Below are 23,519 nucleotides of genomic sequence, written 5' to 3'. Positions count from 1 at the left end.
AGGTACAATTTTTTCAAAGGTACAATTTTCACAAGATGTTCCAAATCAAGAGGTGCACTAACAATTTTGAAGATGATGCAATGCACCAACAGTTAACTGTCAATTGCTATTTTTGAGCATTCCATGCATCAAAAATGTGTATTGATGATAGTTTAACTCCTAGAAATACCTAGAAAAGGTCAAGCTTCCATTTTAGAAGTCCAAGTGACTCTCATATCATCTCATGACTTCTCTTTTCCTATTTCTTCTTCTTTTATTTTCTTCATTCATGTAAAGGCTCATGCACCCATTAATTGATATAAATAAGGGTGGAGACCTACTTAGTGCCTTTTTAGAGAATCTATTTGTATGTAATTAGTTTTATTTAATTAATTTTTTAGCATGATTTTGCATTAGAAGATCTCTTACTCCTAACACAGAAGGAGAGGATTTCTTTTTAATACTTGGATGTAATATTTATTCAAGGCCAATATTTTGATGCAATAATAAATGCTATTGGTGCTCTCATTTTGAGTGTAGTAAATCTTGCCAGAGTTTGTTATTTTTTGTGAAGTCACGTTCATGAATGATAATAGAGCTAATGGTTTTATCTTGTGTGAGTGCACATTCCATGGACTCATGATTTGATGAATCATGATAAATCTTTCAGTTTTCATTGATATTCCCATAAAAAATTACATCAATGGAGTTGAGGAAGCATTGCTCCTAATTTCATTGGTTTCCTACTAGCTCCTTTTGATAATTTAATTCATAGATGTGTTGTTACTTTGGCTTATGTCTGTTAAGAATTTCCCTTTCAATAATTTTCTTTAAATATATTGTTACTCTATCTTTGTAATTTTATTTTGAAACATTTGGTTAAAATAGGAATTCATATAGTTGCATTGATAATAAATTTCATTCATCATAAAACAAAAAATACAAAATATATTGTTTTTGTTGTCATGTTTCAGCAAAGTCGTGAAAAATTTGTAGATGCTAGCAAAGTCCTTGTGAACATTCAAATTTTTATTCAATTGAGTTATCCAGAAGGTAGAAAAATAGTCATCCAGAACCTTAGAGTTGATCATTGATTAACTTTTCAAGAGAGGGATTTGAGAGAATTTTTGTTGTTAGCATCGTGCAAAATGAGTGCTCAATGTAAGTGGTGCTAGAAGGAGGGCTAGAAAACCATTCTGTCCCAAAAACCAAGTTGTTATTTGATAGTTTTGTAGTTTTGAAAGTTCTATATTTTTTGAATTGTGTCACTATCATAAGGTGTGCTTTTTGGAAGATGCACATTTCAAAAGGTGCACTTTTTACAAGGTGCACTCTTCTGAGTAAATACAAATTGGAAGATATTGACCCTTTGTCTCCATTTTAGTGAGGTTTAAGGTCATCAACCGATGGACATGAGTTCCTAGAACTTGGTCATTTTTGCAAGCCTCATAGTGATAAGGGGATACCAAGAATCCAATAACTTGCATTTCAAATGCCATCATCTTCATCTACTCCATATTCAAACTTATCCCTGGCTACCTTTCCATCTAACCTTCCATCCATAGCTTACTTTGAAAATACAGTAGATTCACCAATCAATCTGCAAGGTCAACTTAACAACTTTCCCAAGAACCCTGAGAAAAATTTCCCAAGGTTCGAGGTTTTCAAAGAAATATGCAATCAAAAATAGATTCAACAAGAGAATGTGGTCCTTCATTTGTTCCCATATACATTAGGAGGGGTTGTATCTGACTAATACTTAAATATGCTGCCAAGTCCTATTCAAAACTAGGCAACTTTTGAAAACTTGTTCTTGGATCAATTTAAAGATTCATCAATCTAATTGTGATACACCACCAGTTCATATCTATCAAGAGTGATCCAGTAGAGACCATCTCACATTTTAATCATCATTTTCAAATGGAATACTGCAAGTTGGAAAATCCTTACACCATACTAGTGGGGGATACAATTCAAATCTATCTAAACTCTATGGACTACCTCACTGATATCTTCCTAATAAGGTTTCCTCCTATAGATATTGATATACTAGAAAAGGTCTTTAAATAAATGGTCACCTTTACTAAATAGGCTAACCCTAATGGAGGAGGTTTGATGGTTCCAACTCATGTTAATACAATAGTACCACCGTATCATATTGGAGTGCAAGCGTTGCTTGGTCAATTCATTCCATTAAACTCAATTCTATTATAGTAAGTGGTTGCTACCTCAGAATCACCTACCTAGGACACAAACCTTGAAAAGTTGTCTTCTTTGAGAAAAAGGTTGCACCATTTGCTGAGGCAAAAAATAATATCACAACCAAGATAGATCAAATGAAAAAGACCATGTATCAGATAACCAATGAGCTAAACCATTTAAGGTTGTCACAAGGACAAAACAACAATTTCCAAAGAGATAATGCACCCCCTTACAACAATAACTATTGTCAAAATTACAACAAGAATTTTAGTGGAAAATACCTCAGGGAATAATTACAACCCACTAGAGCACAAAAATAGCTTTCAAAGATAGAATTGACAATGGAATACTCATCCAAACAATGGAATTTTCCCTGTAGACACTAATAACAATGCTTAGTTCATTGACATCAATCAGCTCAACACCAACCAAGGTACACCCAATGATGACAACTCATTTTTTAACAGAAATCAAGAAATGAACCAAAATTTGCATTGCACTAATAATTGTTGAAGTTGATGAAAGATCAACCTAATAGCTCCCAAGAATCACCTACATGCAAACACCTGTCATAGAAAGAGAGGAGAAAAAGCTATGGAGGTAGGAATTGCCAAATCCATAGATGAGACATTCTTGATGAGTAAAAAAGAGATTGCTATTATCAAATGTTGAATACATAGCTCACTCCATCGAACTGAGAAAGAAATAGAACCAACATAACCCCCCTATAATGCTGAGAGGTAAGACATAAACACTAAAACTCAATGCAATATCTCCTGCAAAAAGAAGAACCAGGAACATCAAGAGTGTAAAAGAAGTACGAACACCTATAATGACATGTTTCATCGACACATCATGAGGCTAATGTCATGGAAGGAACACTCACTTGAAAAAGGAAGATGGAAACTATGGCCAACATGAAACCCCCCAAGGCGCTTTATAATGTAGTGTAAGTACAACAAAACAAAAAGATGTAAGATCCCATAATGCAATAGAGTGGCACTTTATCTCAATGCGTTTGCAAAAATACTACAAAAGGATGTCAAAAAAGATCAACTAAGACATAAGGTTGATATAATAGATAGTATAGCCCATGAAAAAATATTTGAAATAACAAAATTGATCCCCAAACCTGAAACAATCAAGATATCCATTAAAATGCAGAAAAACAAAAAAATGAATGGGATGTGCCTAGAGCAGAATCTAGAAAATAGTATGTCTCAAAATATGTCTCTCAGAGTGCAAATTATAAATTCTAACTTTGACAGCCAAAACATTCCATCAAACAACATCAAAATTCTAAATAAACTATTGAATCATGATGGACTCAGATTCAACTTTTTGGTGCTTCTTTTGAATCGAAAAATGAAGTCTGGATGAGCAATTTATGGCCAAAAAATCACATGTAGGTTAAAAGCGCTAGAAAAGAAAAGAAAAATTACTACATTAGGATGTGTGTTAGTTTCGTACCAAAAATTGTATCAATTTGTGCCCCAAAATCTCAATTTTTATGCCGAAAATCACAAAATTGTCACATCAAGAAATGTGCCAAAATCTTGATTTGCGTGCAAAAATCTTTGTTTTTATATAAAAATCACAAAATCATCTTCTCAAGAAACATGCAAAATTGAGATTTTTGAAAAATCTCAATTTGTGTACAAAATTTAGAAAATCACTATCTTGGGAAACATGCCAAAAATCTCAATTTGCATGCTAGAAAATTTGAAAATCATTGCCTCAAGAAACGTGTCAAAAAATCAAAAAATCATTGCCTCGAGAAATATGTCCAATCTGGGAGCAAAATTTTTAGCCTCAAATTCCAACTATGTCCAAATTGGACAAATTTTATATGAAAATAGGGGTTTTGGGGCGCTCTGAACTCAACGGTGATGTCCATTTGGGCTCAAAGTGCACTAAAAAATGGTGGTCTCCCAGATTCAATACAAAAAACTCTGATACCATGTTGAAGTGAGTCCCCTATTCACTTCAATACCATGTTGCTAGAATTTTATGATTCTTCATAAAATACTAAACTAGGAGATTAAGTCAACAAAGAATTCTTCTTTCCATTCTACCAAGAATCATACTTGAACCAAAAGAAATGTTCACACTTTGGAATGATAACCAAAATACTTGCAAATTATGCAATCAAAGGGAACCCATGACCGATGGAATCTCCCCCAAATTACAGCCAACTCCACCTAACCCACGAGCGAATAATAATCCTGCACTTGCAAGAGCACCCTTTTTAGGGAAACAACTTAACAAAATAGAAGTGAAAGTCACAGAGTGTTGAAGGATTTTTTCATACAACTAACTACATACCCTCAAATGCATGATATAATTGACATACATGTGGTAGAGATTCAAGAAACATACAACTTATTATTAAGCAGAGAATGGACCCGATGCCTAACAGGATGGTTCTTAACAGACTTCACCCAATTATGGTTACCTTTGAAGGGACTAAACAACCATATTAAAATAGATGCCAAGATAAAATTAAATATCATGAATATGAAGTATAATGCTCCAAATGAAGTAGCATTCCTTCAATTAGACTTAGACTCTTACAGAGTAATGGCTCTTGATATAGCTCTAATTGAAAAATATGATAACCCAATTACAGAATCACAAAACCCCACTCCATGAGAAGAAATTTTAACTTAGTTAATAGATATCATGGTTGAAAATTTACAATGTTTAGGGGAAGAAGTATATCTGAATATCTTTCTCCTTCTAGGATTTTACAAGTTGCATCGTACAAGCCACTCATATTTCAAGTGCTTAGACTGTCAAGAAGTAATTGCTCAAGTGCTAACCCAAATAATACACTTTGCAATTGGTCAAACCACAATTAAAATACCCAAAGATAATTTAAGTCACTTATGTAAACCTAAAATCATGAACAATGAAGATGAGATAAAAGAATATCTAAATGCTTCATATATTGACACCTCTTTAGATGGGGAAGATTTTTCTTCTCCTCCATGAGGGATGGTTAAAGTTCTTAGAAGGAGATGCTTTGTGAAAGGTTAAGGCTGGACCTTGGTGGTCATTTGACCTAAACTGCAAACTACTAAAACCATGGATTTGATTGAAGAAATTTAAGATAAACAAAAGAAATGAATAATCCCTATATCAAGAGTAACCACTAGTGACTCATCAAGCCCAACACAAAAAATAATTCAATGGATCCTAAAGAAATAATCTTTTAAAGACCAATTGAAAGTAAAGGTTTGGACAAATAAATACAAGTCAAGGAAACCAAAAGAACAACCAATATATACATTCAGGTTTGATGTTTCCAAATGCAAACTAGGAGCTAGGGTAGGTATTGAATTGGTTAATCCCAAAGGTGGGTATTTTTATGCTTCATAACATTTACAATTCATGTGTATTAACAATGTTTCAAAATATTAAGCCTTGATATGAAAACTCCTCTTCATATTAGAAAAGGATGTCAAAGCTCTCATAGTTGAAGGAGACTTCCAATTGGTGATTTGATAAGTCAAATTAATGTATTCTTGCAACGACATAAGATTTCTCTTATTGAAAGTGATTTTGGGACTTGATGGAAGATTTTGAAGCCCTAAACATAAGATCTATCCCAAGAAGAATAAATGTAGTAGTTGATGCCCTTATAATTTCTATTAGTGCATTATAGCTCGTAGAAAGAACAATAATCAAAAGATTCACCATAGAATTTTTGGCTGCCCATCTATCCCAAATAACATTACTAACTTCTAGGTCTTCTAAGATGATCAACACATTTTGGAGTTCACTATGTGCAATGGTTTGTTTGAAAGAAAAGAAATTGATGGCACACCAAATGACAAACCTGAAGGAAATGAACTAGAAGATAAATATGAGATCATAAATTTAAAAACTAATACTATTCCTAAGGGGATGGTGGAGATAGAACAAATCTTTGACCAAGACAAGTTAGCACATGGTAAGAGGACCAATGAAGAAAAAGGGATTGAAGAATGTGACTCTTATAATCTAGGCATGAAAGATGACCTAAAGATGGTGAGAATTGGGAAAGATTTTAATTCCCAAGAACAAGAAAATATGCTCCAGTTACTCATGGAAAATAGAGATGTCATTTCATGGAGTTGTGAGGAGCTAAAGACATATGATCCTGACATCATCACTCATTATATTCCTTTAAAGCCTGATGCTAAACATTTTTGCCAAAGATAGAGACCGATAAACCAGATCATTGAACCCTTGATAATGAAAGAAGTCTAGAAACTGTTAGATGTATATGACATTCTACATGGGTTTCCAACTTGGTGCTAATGAGGAAAAAGACTAGAGAGATTTGCCTTTGCATAGACTTTCAAAATTTGAATCTAGTATCCCAAAAAGATAACTACCCTTTGCCTTCACTTGATGAAGTATTACAGATTGTAAATGGGTCTAAGATGATGTCTTTTCTAAATGAATACTCAGGATATAACCAAGTGATGGTAGACAAGGAAGACAAATTAAAGACATCATTCACCACCAAATGGGGAACATTTTCTTACAAAAGGATGCTCTTTGGACTATTCAATGCAAGAGATACATGTCAAAGAAAAATTGATGAGGCATTTAAGGGATTGGTAAAAAAATGTATAATTATCTATATGGATAACCTTAGAGTATTTTTAAAAATAAGGAGTACCCATATCACTGACCTAAAAAGTTGGAAATACGATATATCTCTTAACCCTAAAAAATGTTCATTCAAAGTTACCAAAGGGAAGCTCTTGGGTCACATCTTTTCTAAAGTTGGTATTTCAATTGATCTTGAAAGGGTAGAAGCAACTATGAATTTTTTGCCTCCCCATAGTCACAAAGAGTTTAAATCATTCTTTGGGAAGATTAATTTTGGATCTAGGTTCATTAGCAGGTTTGCCAAAATAGTTTGCCTCCTCAATGACTTACTAAAGAAAGGAGAAAAAATTGATTGGGTTCCTAAAGTAAATAAATCTTTTGAAGATATCAAAGTAGCCATTTCTACTGCCCCAATTCTTGTGAGCCCTAACTATGAATTATATTTCAAAGTCCATTCTTTTGCTTCAAGACACTCATGTATGGGTATCCTCACACAAAAGAAAGATAAATAATATGAGAGACCCACCGCATTCATGAGTTGTCCACTGAAGAATTTGGATTTGATTAAATACCAAATTGGATAAATGATCATTCATCCTAGTAAAGGTAGTCAAGAAATTTTGTCACTACATACTCAGGAGTAAGGTATATGAAATTTGAGTCCTACATTCTTCAAGATAGAAAAATCTACAAGAAAAATTGAGGGGATTTACTTGAAATGTTTAGGTCATGAAGAAGCGAGAGAAGTACTACAACAATACCATGACAAGTATGGTATTGAATACAGATCAATAGAGGCCACAACCCATCAAATTATGAGATTAGGATACTTTTGGCCTACTATTTTTAAAGATATGTTTGAACATGTACATTCATGTCACATCTACCAAATAAGTGCCAGTAGGAGAAGAAACCTACCCATGTCATTACAACTAGTATTTGAGGTTCGCCCCTTTACCAAGTGGGAGATAGATTTTATTGGGTCTATAAACCCACCATCATCAACAAGGCATATCTTTGTTCTAATAGCTATAGATTATTGCACACAATGGACTGAAGCTAAAAATTTTAGAAATTGTGCAACAAAAGTGGCCATTAACTTCCTAGAAGAACACATTGTGACTAGGTTGGGAATGTCATTCTTCCTAGTGTGTGATAATAGGTCATCTTTTGTATCAATGTTTCTTACTTAGTGGGCATTAGAGAATAAATTCATAATCAAATTATCATCCAATTATTATCCACAAGGGAATGGCATAGCTGAGTCCACCAACAAGAATTTAATTACAGTCATAAAATGCTTGCTCACAAAAAATCCAAAAGATTGGCATACCCAATTGAAATACACATTATGGATAGATAGGGTTGGGATAAATAATGCTTTGGGAACATCCCCATATCTATTACTCTATGGGAAAGAACAATAATTACCGCTCAATCTCAAGATTCCAATGTTGAAATTTATGAGAGGATACATTGAGGCTACTGACAGGGTCCAAATTAGATTGATGAATCTTTTAGAATTAGATGAGAAGAGGTTAGTGACATTAGAACATATGTCAAAACATCAAGTTGTCATAAAACATTGGTTCGACAAGAGAGCTACAATCAAATATTTTAGAATCTTAGACCTTGTTCTTCTATGAAATAAAGCTAAAGAAAAACCAATTAGTCATACCAAGTTTGAATGCTTGTGGATTTGTCCCTATCAGATTGCAGAGATTTTGGGGAAAATACCTTTAGGCTAAGTACTTTACAAGGGGAATTGGCCCCATTACTAGTTAATGGCCAATTTTTGAAACATTATTTTGAATCCTAATAGAGAAAATGTCCTATATAAAAAAAATTGTTTGTTTTCTTTTAGTTGTGTTTCTTTTAGTTTTTCCTTTTTTTTGGCTTGTGGTTAAGGTGCAATTAGGATTTCTCCTTGGTAACCAAGACCATCCTAATTGGTCTCAATTTTAGGTAAGAGGTATATCAAAGAATTTGGATAATTTTTTTTCTTGTACCAACTAAAGTACATGTATCACTTGTAGACATCAAGGACTTCTACCCTTAAAAGTTAGAATCTAAGTTGATCACTCTCAACACTTTACAAATTCAAAGAATTGATCATCTAGGTTGTCTACTAATCTAGGCTGATGATAGAAAGGGACAATTCAAAAATTACAAGTTTAGATAAAGGGTCTCTTCAAAGACCTATGAAGATCACTATTTGGTGTGAGAATCTCCCAAAAGTTCATTAAAAGAGGAACACAAGAGTTATCAAACTGAAAAATTATCTAGAAAGGGAACAACAAGGCCTTGGCCACACAATCTAAACATGGTCGAGGTAAGAACAAGAAAATAAAAGTAAAAATTAGAGTGGTGTTGTCTATAAGATTCCATAAACTTACAAGGGTAATCAAACATAGAGCTAAGTAGGTTAGTTGCTATCCTATTCTGTATAATGAACAAAAGACTTCAAGGAAGAATCGAGTGGAAACACATGAGCTCTACAAAACAAGTTAATAAGATTACCCCAAATTCAAAGATGAGAACTCAATAACTCATAAAGATACCTCCTAATGGATTCTCTCATGTGGTCATACAATGATTAAAAGAATGTTTAAGTGGATTTCTAATGTCTGGTCTGATTGGAAAAAGATTGTTTCTGCATTACTAGACACATGATTTTTGTCACCTAGAGATGTCAAAATGAATTGAGAAACTAAACATAAACTGACCATAAAAATTTGATTATAATTTTTTGGTTTCCAAGTACTTAAATACCACTTGTAACATCTAAAATCAAGTTGTCACTTGACACAAATTAGAAGAATGTTTGTCGATGAAGAAATTCCTTTTTCATTTCTTCCTTTTTGTTAGGGCTATTTGTTGTGGTTTCATAACACACAACCCATTTTTAGTCCAAAATGGGGGACCCCTTTCGTTTCTAGCAAGAGATCCTTCTTGAAACACCTAGTTATGTGCCTCAATTGATTAGGATATTCCTCTGAGTCTAGGTTAGTCCTCAGTACCTGGTCAGGCAAGCATAAGTAGTGTCAAAAGATTAGAAAAGATAGTTTTTTCTTCACAAAGTGAAAAAAGTGTAGTTGTGCACTAAGAACACTATGTGCACATGCACATGTACACTAAGTGTGCAACATGCACATGCACCTCCAACTAAGAATACACACATGTGTGAACCCTCCTAGACCATTGCCTATAAATAAGACTCCCTCCCCCTTTTCAAAGTACTTGTTCATTTTTCACGTACTAAGACTACACATTTTCCCCCTTTTGAGCTCTGCACCTCCACACTATGCCTTACTTCATCTACATTTGTTGAGCTAAATCACACAATAGAAGGTGTGCAAATGTACATGTGTAGACCCTCATATGATGTGCATAATGCACATAAAAAAAAGGAAACCTTCACATGCACAAGTAAAGTGCCCATATTGCACACCCTGTGTACGCATGTGTGCTAAGTGTGCAACATGCACATGCAGCTCCAACTAAGGATATGTACATATGCATTTGTGCACCCTCGAAGGTGCACACCATCCTAGACCATTATCTATAAATAAGACTCCCTCCCCCTCTTCAAATATTTTTTTCACTTCACACTAACTAAGACTGCACATTTGAACCCTTTTGAGCTCTGCACCTCCACACTATGCACTACCTCATCCTCATTTGATGAGATAAAAAACATATCATAAGGTGCACATAATATGCATAAAAAAAGGAAACCCCACACACATACAAGTAAATTTTTCATGTTGCACACATGCACATGTGCACAAGGTGTGTAACATGGACGCTTTATATTCTGTGATTTTGGTAACCTTTCAAGGTGCACATTTGCACTCCTTTTGCACATGTGCAAGTGTACCATGTGCGTGAGGTGCACATATGTACATTTAAGCTATAATCAAGGGATTTTTGTTATTTTCTTCTATTTTTCTCAATCTTGTATCAGTTCAAGTCACATTTTAGATTCATTTTAAGTTTCCATCATCCAAAATACTGATATTTATATTTTGTGTAGGTAAAATGGTGTCGTCTTCATCCTCTATTATAGTGAATATTTCACTGAAACTAGTCACCTTTAAATATTAAGGGGCACATAAGAAATTCTAGTTCAGAGAAGAGCACTCTAAAATCCAAGACAATGAGTTTGGATATTTCAAATGGAATGCCTTTCTACTACTATGTAACAAGGCCAAGGAGAGGTCAAACATAGTGTCATCTTTTATTAGAAGTGGATTAGTAAATGCTTCTCCTCACCCAGTGTTAGTTAAATCATTGGAACTAATTATGACTCTAGCACACCATTAAATGCTAGAAGAGAAGGTGGTCAAGAGTGTGACCAAAGAAATAGTCCTTGACATTAGATCCCAAAACATTGAGAAGGTATTCCATCTACCATAGGTAGATCAATACCTACAGATTACCTATGACATGGTGGATAGATGGTATAGGGGAAAAAGTTAGAAGAAAAGGATATGGTACAACGAAAGTACCTCATTTACATGACACCTTTAAACAAAAGAAGTGGAAAGGTTGATATGACCCAAGGCTACATGATAGATGACATTAGCTAATCTATAGTACTTAAGAGTAGAGCCATGGGTCTCCCTATAATAGGTCACTTAGAGACATGGATGGTGTACTTTATAAAAACTATCAAGATGGGGAAGATCCCTATTGATTAAACTACTACCCTTAGTGACAATCTAGATGAACAACTAATTTTACTAAAGAATAACCCCCGCTTCTATATGACTTCTTAAATAGTATATCTTCTAGTAGCAAGGCATATAGATTACCTAGGGGTATTTAGGAAGGGAAGCATGCATGATGCAATTTTCTAGTTGTACATAGTTTATCTTTATCTTGTGAAGAAGAAGCTCTACTTAAAGAGTCCTAAATATAGGGTGATCAATGATAGGTTCATATTTTTTGTCATTCAATTTATAGAAGGGAACTATGCCAAGAGAATGTAGATAGAAGCAACAACACATATAACACAGATTGGAGTATGTTTAATCCATTTCAACACTTTCTCTTATATTAATGTAGTGGGTACTCTCTTATGCCTAAAGAAGCTTCTAAGATACCCATCAAATAGATTACTACTATTGGAGACAGAAAGGAAATTGGCCTCTACTTATGATAGAGTGATGAAGCAACATAAGAAGACATGGGTTTAGCCCATCACCATTGGGGCTTTTGAAGTCAAACAGAACCATTAATTGCTACGTTTGATTCTAAATGGGACTAGTATCCTCTTGAGTATTATCAATCACCTCGCCTATACTTTAACAACATTGGAATGGTGCAACATTTGGTAGGCAAGAAGTTCATGCCTGACATGGCACTTGAAGATCATTGGATAAAATCTGTAGATGACTATGATATTTGAATAAGGGATTATTGTAGAATGAGTCTACAACTTGTTGAAAGGTGCTTAACCTTTAAATACCTCTCAAGGCATAGAACAAGGATGCCCCTAAAGTGTTAGATCCCTTATACAATAGGGATAAGATATACAAGAGGCCCATTATGAATGCATAAATTGAGAGAGAGGAAAATGATGATATTCACGTTGGACTCAAAATATTATTGAGTTGAAAATGGAGTGGGTTAGAAATCCATTTCATCTAGACCTAGTTCCTCAAGCTCTAACCCTTCAAGCCACAACTCAACCCAAGAAGGGAAAAGGAACCAAAGCCACTATACGTACCCACCCTGTGAAGTCATCGGTGAGGTTGTAAATGGTACATCAACATGAATAGGAGGTAGAGTACTTTTAGACTAAGAGGGTAAAGAGAAAGAAGATAAAGAGGGACACTCAAGTGAGAGACCAAGAAAAATAAGCTCAAGTAGAGCCAACTACACAAGAGGAAGCCCAAGAAGAACATGAAAGAGCTCAACCATCAGAAGAAGGGGAACAAGTATAAGAAGACCCTACAACCATGCCAAAAGCCTCCCTATCAGTTTTGAAGAGAGCCCAAAGTGAGACCACAGTGGTAGGTGAGAAGAAAAAGAAGTTGAAGAAGAAAACTCTATCACCTAATGTCCCAGAAACCATTCCAGAGGTACAAGACAAGGAAGAGGGGGATAAAATTGAATATGTCCCACATAATAAGAGGAATTTATCAACAAGGGTTGTAGAGAAAGAAAGAAGGAATATTTTGACTCAAACATCGCCTTCTACACACCAAAAGCCCATCCATGTAGAGGCCTTAGAAGAGGAACAAGAGAAATGGATTACAGAAATGGAGGGTGAAGGATCTGATATCTTTGACATTTCAAATTTTGATTTCGTGCTAGTAGGTACAAAAATGGTAGGGGAGAAGATACAAGACACTCCTCAAAATGAGCCATTTGGAAAATATTGGGATCAATTATCTCCTTTACCAAAAGGGACTCTCAGTATCCATCCTCTACATAACACAAGATCTTTCATCTATGTCTTTTCAATTGGTGAAAGAGTCAGTTGTCCTACCTCCTCTAATAGCTAAAATTGAGACTTAGACCTTAGAGGAAGAGGAATATATTTAGTTATACACTAAAAAAATATTAGAAGGATAAATTCTTCCTAGGGAAGATACTAGGTCCTCAATCCATATAGATACAAAGGCTCAGTCTATAGTCATCCCTCAATGTGACAAAACTCTAGAGAGAATTGATAAGGGGAAAGGACCAACATCAGAGTCAACATCTTTGGCATAGTATATGTTACCCATGGGAACAAATCCATCATGGTTGAAGGAGGTATTATTCTGACAAAGAAGATAGTGTCATGCCCAAAATCAAGCTAAAAATACACTGACAACTTTTATTTTTTTTAGGACAGTAACTATGTTTAAACACATACTATATGAAAGAAAACCTAAGCTATTAGGAGCATGCATAAACAAGAAAAAGTTAGTTGCATATGTATATCAAATATCCAAAAGAAAGCAAAATACAACTAATTCTATGCTTGAGTTTTACAACTTAATACAATTGAAAAGAAAAGTCCTCATGCAACCTCAAAGTAGCTAAATAAGGGTGTCCATAAAAGGCCTTGTTGGTGTTATTTAGATTGGAGGGATGTGAATGTGCTCTCCCAAACACAACTATTGAATCTCAATATGCTTCAAATAAAGTGAAAAGTGTATAATCTAACTAGATATGAAGAGAGTGTTTCAAACAATGGCTATGGATACAACCATGTTCAAAGCACTCAAGGAAGGTGAATGTGGATGCAAGAAATCAAACTAAGTTAACAATGCAAATGAAAATGAACTAACAACTACCAAAGGTTAGTAATAATGCATAAAAATCACTAAAAGCTCTAGAACTATACTTGCATGATAATAATGCAAGTGAGGGAGATGAGAAATGCTTGAGACAAGGGCTCTATTTATAGGTTTGAGAGAGCACTAGTAAATTTGGATTCAATTTTTGATGAATTTTGACCAAGTAGTTTGTCACTATTTTTCTCGTTGAAATTTTGACCAAATTGTATGTTAGTTAAAATTTTGACGAATACATTTGTTGAAAAGATTTTGTCTCTACTCACTCTAATTTTCCATTTTTGATCCAAAAAAATCAAGAATTAGTCAAAATTTCAACCAATTCTTGGTGGAAAACTTTCAAGAATTGGTCAAAATTTCCACCAATTTTTGGTCGAAAACTTTCAAGAATTGGTCAAAATTTTGACCAATTATTGGTGGAAAACTTTCAAGAATTGATCAAAATTTCCACCAATTTTTGGTTGAAAACTTTCAAGAATTGGTCAAAATTTTGACCAATTCTTGGTGGAAAATTTTCAAGAATTGGTAAAAATTTCTACCAATTTTTGGTCGAAAACTTTCAAGAATTGGTCAAAATTTTGATCAATTCTTGGTGGAAAACTTTCAAGAATTGGTCAAGATTTCCACCAATTCTTGGTTGAAAACTTTCAAGAATTGGTCAAAATTTCAACCAATTCTGGCCCATCCCACGATGAGGATACCATGGTCACAACCAATGGGTTGATCAAAATTTTAACCAATTCTTGGTGGAAAACTTTCAAGAATTGGTCAAATTTTGACCAATTTTGGCCCAGCCCATGACCACGATGCCATGGTCACGACCAAAGGATTGGTCAAAATTTTGACCAATTATTGGCAGAAAACCATGAGGAGATGGTCAAAATTTTGACCAAACTAAGTTGTTTTTTTAAAAATAGACTAGGTGAATCCCCCAATGAATGCCTACCCATGGACTCTCTCTTAGATCATCTTCTTGGACTAGTGCAATTTTAGAAGAGGCTTGGTAGTGGTTGCCATTATATAGCATGTCTATTCAATGATTTTTAAGTTGATCTAATGGTGATCCCTCATCTAGAATTAGGTTGCTACTTGGCACTATAGCAATTTGTTATGAACATATCGTAGCTAATGGGAGATTTGATAATGAAAGCTCCCAATGACCCTCAAATAGAATCAGTGTTGGTGTTCAAGAAAGGTACATTTTTTGGATTTTGAATATTGGCATTAGCATCCTTTCTATTAGAGGGTCATGAAGCATCTTGATTGCTACACAAGGGCTCCCCAAAGTCATCTCTATGCAACTTCATTAGCACAATTTGTGGAATGGTTTGATAGCAGTTGTCGTTGTGGTTGTCTAGAAAGTGATTTGAAAGGTGAGTCATTTTCTAGCAATTGTGCTTCTTATCACGAGTGATGAGGGAGCCATTTCTAAGAATGAGCAAAGGATGAATGCAGTACTAGATTCCAAATGAAATCAATGACATAAGATCTATAAGAGCAGAATGAAGCAGTAACACATTTTCTATGCGTGGCTCGCTAAAGATGCTTTTCTTTCTCACCCCATTGGCACAAATTTGAGAGTGTGGTTCGATAGCAGTTGTTGTTCTAATGTGTCATTGTAGTGATTTGGAAATAGATGGTAAGGGCAGAGCTTGGATCTAGCACTTGGGATGTTTGTCCAAGCGAGTAGGGGAGCTTCTATTGTGCAAGCCTGGTCAGACAGAGTAGACCTATTGTCACCATCACCAACCATAAATGAACTGTTAAGAGTAGAGTCTAAATCCATGAACCATTAGGGGTGAAAAGTTTGATATTCTCAAGGAGGCCCTTCAAAAAATCAACCACCATGAGGATGCACAAGAAGATCTTCCATGACAACAAGGTTTCAATATAAATAGAATCATTAGTGTGATAATTGCCAAAATTCAAAGTCTCATTGAATCATTACATCCATATGTTAGGTGTCTTCATTGGGCTAACGGATCTGCAAGACATGTGTCTTTATGGGACTATTGTGCTTATAGGTTGTAGGCTTTCACTTGATTGCAATAAGAGCTCACCTTTTTGACAAAGGTGTAATAATTTTACATACATGAAAACAAAAAAAGCACTAGGAGGCCTCTTTGGTTTGTTCAGGTCCTTGGCTATCTTTTTCTTATCCTAATTTTTACTAGATCTATCCTCTTTGATAGAGGGCTTTTTTTTTCCAATTTCCTATTAAAAGTGCGAAGAATCAAGGACATTAATTAATCTAAAATGTTTCGTAGAATTAATTGATAATTATTGCTAGAGATTTAGATGAACCTTTCTTTGGAAAATTTTGAACCACGTAATTTATTTTAGTAACTTTATTTTGTTCGATCATGAATGCATTCTTGCATATTTTATAGAATACTCAACCTATAAAACAATAGAACTTCACAAGATAATGAGAACTATGAAGATCATAAAACCACACATATTTTCTAGACAATGAAGAATTAACATGACTTCACAGTCTCAAGGTGAAAACATCAGTTGTTGGTGAACAACAAGAAGATTCAAAGTACTTCAGACCCTGTTTGCACTCTAATTGGTCCAGTGCACAATAATTAGACACAATCCCCAACCCTTTTCTTTATCCTTGGGACTTTTAGCTATCTTTTATTTTCCAAAAGTTGTTGCAGGTAGTCCAAGATACCGAGATTTCACAAATATACTAAAAACACAAAAGAATTGGTTAAAAAAGGGCTCTTGGAGATAAGAACTAGTAAAGAAAAACTTTGTTCATTATACCCATCATAATACAAAGTGCAAAAGAAAGTACCATCTTCATCAAAACCTAGCTACTACCCACAAAAAAGCACAGGTACATATTTGTGCTAAGCATCTAAAAACCCATGATTGGGTCCTATATAGAAATCCCCAAACCCAAATACATAAAGGACTCATGCATAAAGGAGTCTATCATACATAAGAAGAACCAAAACTTATACATATAAGTCCAAAAACCCATATACATTATATGCACCAAGGGTGCTTCCCAAGAGTTAATTACATAGTGAAATGAGGATCCTCATCTTATGAACCAATAGAAAGAAGTAGTGACCCGTAAGAAGAAAACCATAGAAGCCATGTGGAGTCCAAATTAAATAAGCCCACAAAAATGTTGAAATGACATAGATCCACCAAGAGAATTGAGCTAGACTTGAAGAAGTTTTGTCCCAAAAACAAGACCACAGAAGCAATAAGGGAGTTGTACCCTTTTGTAATCCCAATCATGCTTTGGTCTTTTCATTCTCTTCCCTTTATTTTTTCCAAACTGGGGAGTTTCAAAAATCATCATTGTCTCTCGATGAGATTGACTATATAACTTTTTTGAACTTATGAAGGCATTGTTGAGCCACCCTTGAGCAAGATTTTGATAGATTTGAATATCTATCATTATACCATTTATTCCACTAATGTCAATGAAGTTTTGGTTTCTGAAGAGCACCTATTGCAGTGCAATTATCCATGTTCAAAAACTTGATGATTTAAACCTTTTTCATTCCAACAACTCTATGATAGCTTCTATATCATCATAAGAGCTTCGTGTTGCAATTGAAAGCTACACTAAAAAACTAGTGAGCCTTCTATCTCAAACAAGAATATCAATAATTATTAATAATTGACAAATATTAATGATAATATATGCCAAATACTATGTAAATGATATCCCAAATTAAATACATTTAGAACACATAAAGATTGATTAATATGGTAGACGGTACCAAAATCGGGATGAAAATTGGCCAAAAGAGATTGAAGGAAAAATCAGCATATGAAGCCCAATCATATTCTAAGCCATCTCCATATGGGAATGAATCTCCATTATCACTATTGATTCTTAGGTAACAATTCAATGATAAAGGTTAAGACATCTACAAATGTTAGTTTAACACATGTTTTCTATGTCATGAATATATTGTGGGGGTGGTTACATCATATCTAATAATGGAGCATGAGAGTACTTACATCTTTAAACTGGAACATATGGAATATAATGGTTATGGAGATATGTTAAAGACAAAGCACTTTGGATGGTAGTTGTTGTTTACTAAGAATTCTAATCAACCATTTAGATAACTTCCATTAAACTTGTTCTCAGTGGGCAATTACTTGAAAACTTAAATATATGAAGAGATACCTCTCTTTAGGAAAGTCTCAATCATAGAAAAGGATTTCTCTATGCCCTTGTTAGAGGATTTATGTGTATAGATTGCCAATTGTCATAGGGCATCAAAGACAAGAAGAGCAATCGGCAAAAAAGGAACCATAAGCAGTAGACACATATTTGGGATTAGGCTCTTACTAATCTAATTTAGGCTTGTTATAATTAGCATTTAATCATTTGAATAACAACTCTTGTGAACAAAGAGGGTATAAGTGGTAGAGGAATCTTTTCTTCATATCTTATGATGAGAGCCTACGTTATCTATCAGAAGAAAGTAATAGTTAGCAAAACATGTCAATTACCTTTTATGTTGAAGGAGAATTATCACCCAAGGACTGGCTATCGTTAGCTAATCCATTGACAAGTTATTCAAGGAAGAGCTACAATTAACTTAAATGAAGAAACCATTGCACATAAGGTAGCGATTAACATACATTGGCAATCTTAAATAATAGTTAATGAAGGAAATGTGTGATTAAATGTGAAATATAAGATATATACATATTAGGTGTTTTTCTTTAATGATTTCAATCTCGAAGTGGCCACCATCTTCATGGGCTATGGCATCACCGTCTACTACCAAGATACCGAGATGTCACCAACATACTAAAAACATAATTTTATTGTATATATTAAAAACATTGAATAAGTTACACATCTTTTATTGAAACTCGTATGAAGCAAAACTATAACTAGTTTGAACTTCATTTGTTGCCTTTAGCTCCAACTTCTGGAATGGACTGAAATTTTACTAGTCAACATGCTAGCTCAATATTTCTGAAAAGATGGTTTATTAAATGTGACTAAATGGTAGCCAAGAAATGATTTAATCATAAAATGAAGCCATGAAAGAGTTATGTACCTATTTTTTGGATCATAGTACAAAAAGTTCATGGTGCCCAATATAACATAAAAAGTTAACACCTTAAATAGTGTGTACAAATCACTTCATGTCCAGATATAAAGTATAGCCAGTCCCCTGATCTCTTACCAAATATACATCAAACTCTTTATTGCAGAATGTTAAACCCAATTACTACATGATTGTGGAAATATTTTTTCTCATATGCTATTTGACTTAAACAATATAGGAAATAATATTTGAAGATACATGCTGTAAAGGATGGTTCCATACCTCTATTAGTAGTAGCCCAACCATCTCAAAATTTTATTTTTGAATATAAATGCATACAACAAGAGACATGTTGTCTTTCTGAAGATTTTTTATACACATAACATTTAGGTAGTCTCTCATGCAAGCCACACACATTCAATTATCCTTTAAGCTCTCTCATATTTATAAGCTCACTCTATTAAGTCTTCAAAAGGTCAAAAGTCAAATCATTTTATGAAGTTAATAGGTTGAATGACTTACCTGCTATTGATTACTTAATCTTCAATGTTGTGCCAATTACTAAGCTAAAAAATAATGAATGAACAAATCAAGTTACAAGAATCAACAACCCTTGAGAGAGATTGACAGGTGAGTGGATACACACAATATATTAGAGACCATTTTGTTAAATTTTGATAGAATGTGTTAAATATGAAATTTTAAAGATACTTTGGGTATCATTTTCTAGCTTTTTAAGGCTAGAGACTTAAGGAAATCCTATATATGCCTTACAGTTCAAGAACCAAGTTTTGTATTTTTGAAATTGTATATTTTTTCCACTAGAATGTGCAATGCCATCAGTACCATATACTACATGTGATGCAGAGTGTCTACCAAAATCCTTCAATCTTTTGGGATCTATCTTATCCAAGTTTTATTTCATCACATTGACAATACATTAGAGGCATCTTCCATCAATAATAAATCCACTTCCTAATCATCTTTTCCTAGGATTCAATAATCAAACAATAATTAATCAACATCTATCAATGCAATGTCATACCTCTAACAATATTCCTCCAACCTTACCATTTAGTGTCCATTTATTAGATCTTCAACCAACATCCATTCAATAAATATGATCTACCTGTATACACACATATTATTAGCAACAATCAACCTTTTATCATCATCCTCATGTATTAGTATTTTCACATTGTCCTACACACAACACAAATATATTTGCATTATCCATACCCTATCCTTATCCTATAATAAAAATACACTTAGCAATCCTTTTTCTATCAACATCCATCTTACATTACTCTTCCACCAAGCCTTGTAGGTTTCTCACATCAACAAGGAGTCATTTACCACCCATATCAATATCTGTGAACAATCATTAATCCCATCTACAAATATTGACCAAAATAATGAGAGGAGAGTTCTTAGATATTCTTCAATCATAAGACACATGCATAATAGAATCCTACAATAGTGAGGCCACAATCTATACCAACATTGACAAAGATATTCTCTTTCCATTGTTGTCAACCATAAACTATGAATCGCTCATTAAAATAATTTTATAGAGAGATAATCACCTAGCAAGCAAGAAAAATTTTGCATCTACTTTTTCAATTTGAAGTGTCCAATCATTGTTCAATTGAAAATTAGACCATCACATGCAAATGTCATATCTATTGCATTTATTAAAATACTAAAATCTTGTTCTAATTTGCTCTATCTTAAAGTTGGTTTGAACCTTTTATTTTTTATTTTTTTATGGTAGAAACTTCTTAATTTTTTTTTAAAGAAATTGATTTACGTATAAGTGCTAAGATTAATCTATTAATCCCTCGTCCTATATTGATAGATGCCCCTAACATCATAGTACTCAGTTATGAGTTCCATACTTCTTAAATCACCTTTGAATAGTGTAATATAGGGTGGATGCTCTTAAAAACAAATTCAGTTCAAAATTCAGTGTCTTACCAAAAAAATTGGATGTGCAATCCACACACATGCAGTACTGGAGAAGTTGTGACAATTCCTCATACCATTTTCTTGACATTAGGATCTAATGCTGCCTTCAAACATGTATTATATGAAAGTCAAGGTGAGTAGCTGCTAGAAACATTTAAAAATCATATTCACAGTAAATAAATGACAAGAGGTAGAAAAGTAATGTGTTTAATTACTTCAAGATTGAAAACTAGAATTAGTAAATCCAACTTGATGGAGCCTGGATTTTCATCAAATTTAGAGTCTCCATTGTGAAGACATGTTGGAGATCAATATCCCATCTTTAGATCACTACTCAAACAAGAGCTTGTTTATGGATTACTATTTGAACACTACGCAAATGTGAAATTTTTATGCAACATTGACATATAAAAAGAATTAATATGTTGAAAGGACATAAATAAAAATATAGAGATGAGAGTATGCATTCTCATGATAGACTTTATGAGATATTATGTGCCTCTTAATCTAATAGGTCTGATCTATCACAAAGGATATCTTGAAGACTAATATCAACTATAAAATACATGATGGTCTCAAGAAGACATGAATTTAGAGATGAGTGTATTTAGAGACTGGGCCATATATGAAGAGTCTTCAACAACAGAAGACACAATTAAACAATAGTGATAGTTTTGTTGGTAGGTATCAATCAGGATTAGTCTCATGGAGCATAAAAAAAATGAATTATGTATATAATTTTGGAAATATATCAACTAAAATCTAATAAGCATCAAGTCTTTTATTCAAATGAAAATATAATTGACATGCTGCCTAATCCTCACCAGACCAAATCATTTAACTTTTGTATGAAGATGCCTTCTACAAAAATTAATTCCTTATTAGTATATAGCCAATTATCTCTTTGAGGATATGTATGAGTATGCAAACTCTAGATGGCATGGTGATATTTCAAACAATAGTGATAGCCAAGAAGAAACTAATTTTGGTTTTGATACTATAATCGATGAAGTCTAGAAATTGTCACTTGTTTCAAAGAAATGTGGAAATGATTATAATGGAACAAATCAGTATTTGAAGAGAAGATATTCAAATCAATTAAATTATATAAAGTCAACTACAAGTGCCAAGTGAATGGGTACTGTGTAGATCTAATGAACAAATTATGAATAGAAAGTATGGGATATTTTCATTAGGACTAGTTTTATGTGAAGCACGTGCATAGTAGTAAGAATGTTAAAGCTTTGACCCAAATGTATAATCATTAACTAAGAATGGAGAAGCAAGAATAATAGAAGTAGATCAAATTAATAAGTTTTATGTAGTAGCAACACCTATGGTGGCATTTCCAAATGTTTGATATAAAGAATACATCATTAAAGGCATCAATATTTATTGTTATGAAGTCACTTTGCAAGGAGATCATCCATATCAAAGGATGAAGAGGATAAAATAGACATCTTTAGTGAATAGAGTATATTATCCTCTCACACACCACGTCAGATATCATGTTTGGAGGAGCGAAAGGAGCTATTCTAGAAATCATGATGATTTTTAATTGTCTAGTATGGGTTTGTGTCTTGTTCAGTGACTTGCATCTTATGAATATTTATGTTTTGCCACAGGCATATATATGATGCATTTAGGATGAAAGGAATCTCCAAAAAAAAAATTTGTATCTCTCAAGAGTATTTAAGGACCTATTGTGGTTGATGATGAAGGCAAAAATGTCCAAGACACGCCAGTGAAAGGAGACAAATATTGAAGCTTGCATGTGTGATATTGAAAATTAAAACATCTCAAGTATTAGCATAATATTAATCTTACAAGTAAAACCATGGGAAATCACAAACTCATTAATCAAATCCTACTTGGGGAGGATTTCTAGACTTCTATGTGTTGAGAGATCCCTGATTCAAGCAAAGAAATAAATTCTTGTAAACTGAACATTTTTTGTTGTTGTTGTTAGGTTTTTAGCTGTAAGCTACAATGTATATACTTCAAGCCTTGTGAGGCTATTAAGAAGCTATCCAAATTACTCTCACTAATTTTTTATGGTCTACCTAAGAGAGGTAGGAAAGGTTTGAAGAGGTGATCTCTAGTTGAGTCCCTCAATTGGAAGTTTGTCATTTTCCTTTATATTGGTAACGCACAGACCACAAAAAGAATGAAAAAAGACATAGATTTTTGGTGTAGGAGAACCTACTTTAAAGTCAACAAAAAACACACCTAAGAGCCCTAAATTCTCTAATTATCTTAGAGTTCTTAATTAGGCACCTAGACCAAGTTGTAAGGCTTAGTTCTAGGGTTGGCACAATTATAAGCCCCTGGCTAACTATGGTCAAAATGGTCTATAGGCCTAAAAATCATAAGACCTTAGGATTTTTCATGTTTTTTAAGGTTTTAGATCCATGTTGGATTG

This window comes from Cupressus sempervirens, chromosome 3, assembly GCF_028749045.1.
Source record: "Cupressus sempervirens isolate cs-2001-9-10 chromosome 3, ASM2874904v1, whole genome shotgun sequence".
NCBI lineage: Eukaryota > Viridiplantae > Streptophyta > Pinopsida > Cupressales > Cupressaceae > Cupressus > Cupressus sempervirens.
The sequence above is the reverse complement of the archived record's forward strand: the minus strand, read 5'-3'. Positions refer to the sequence as shown.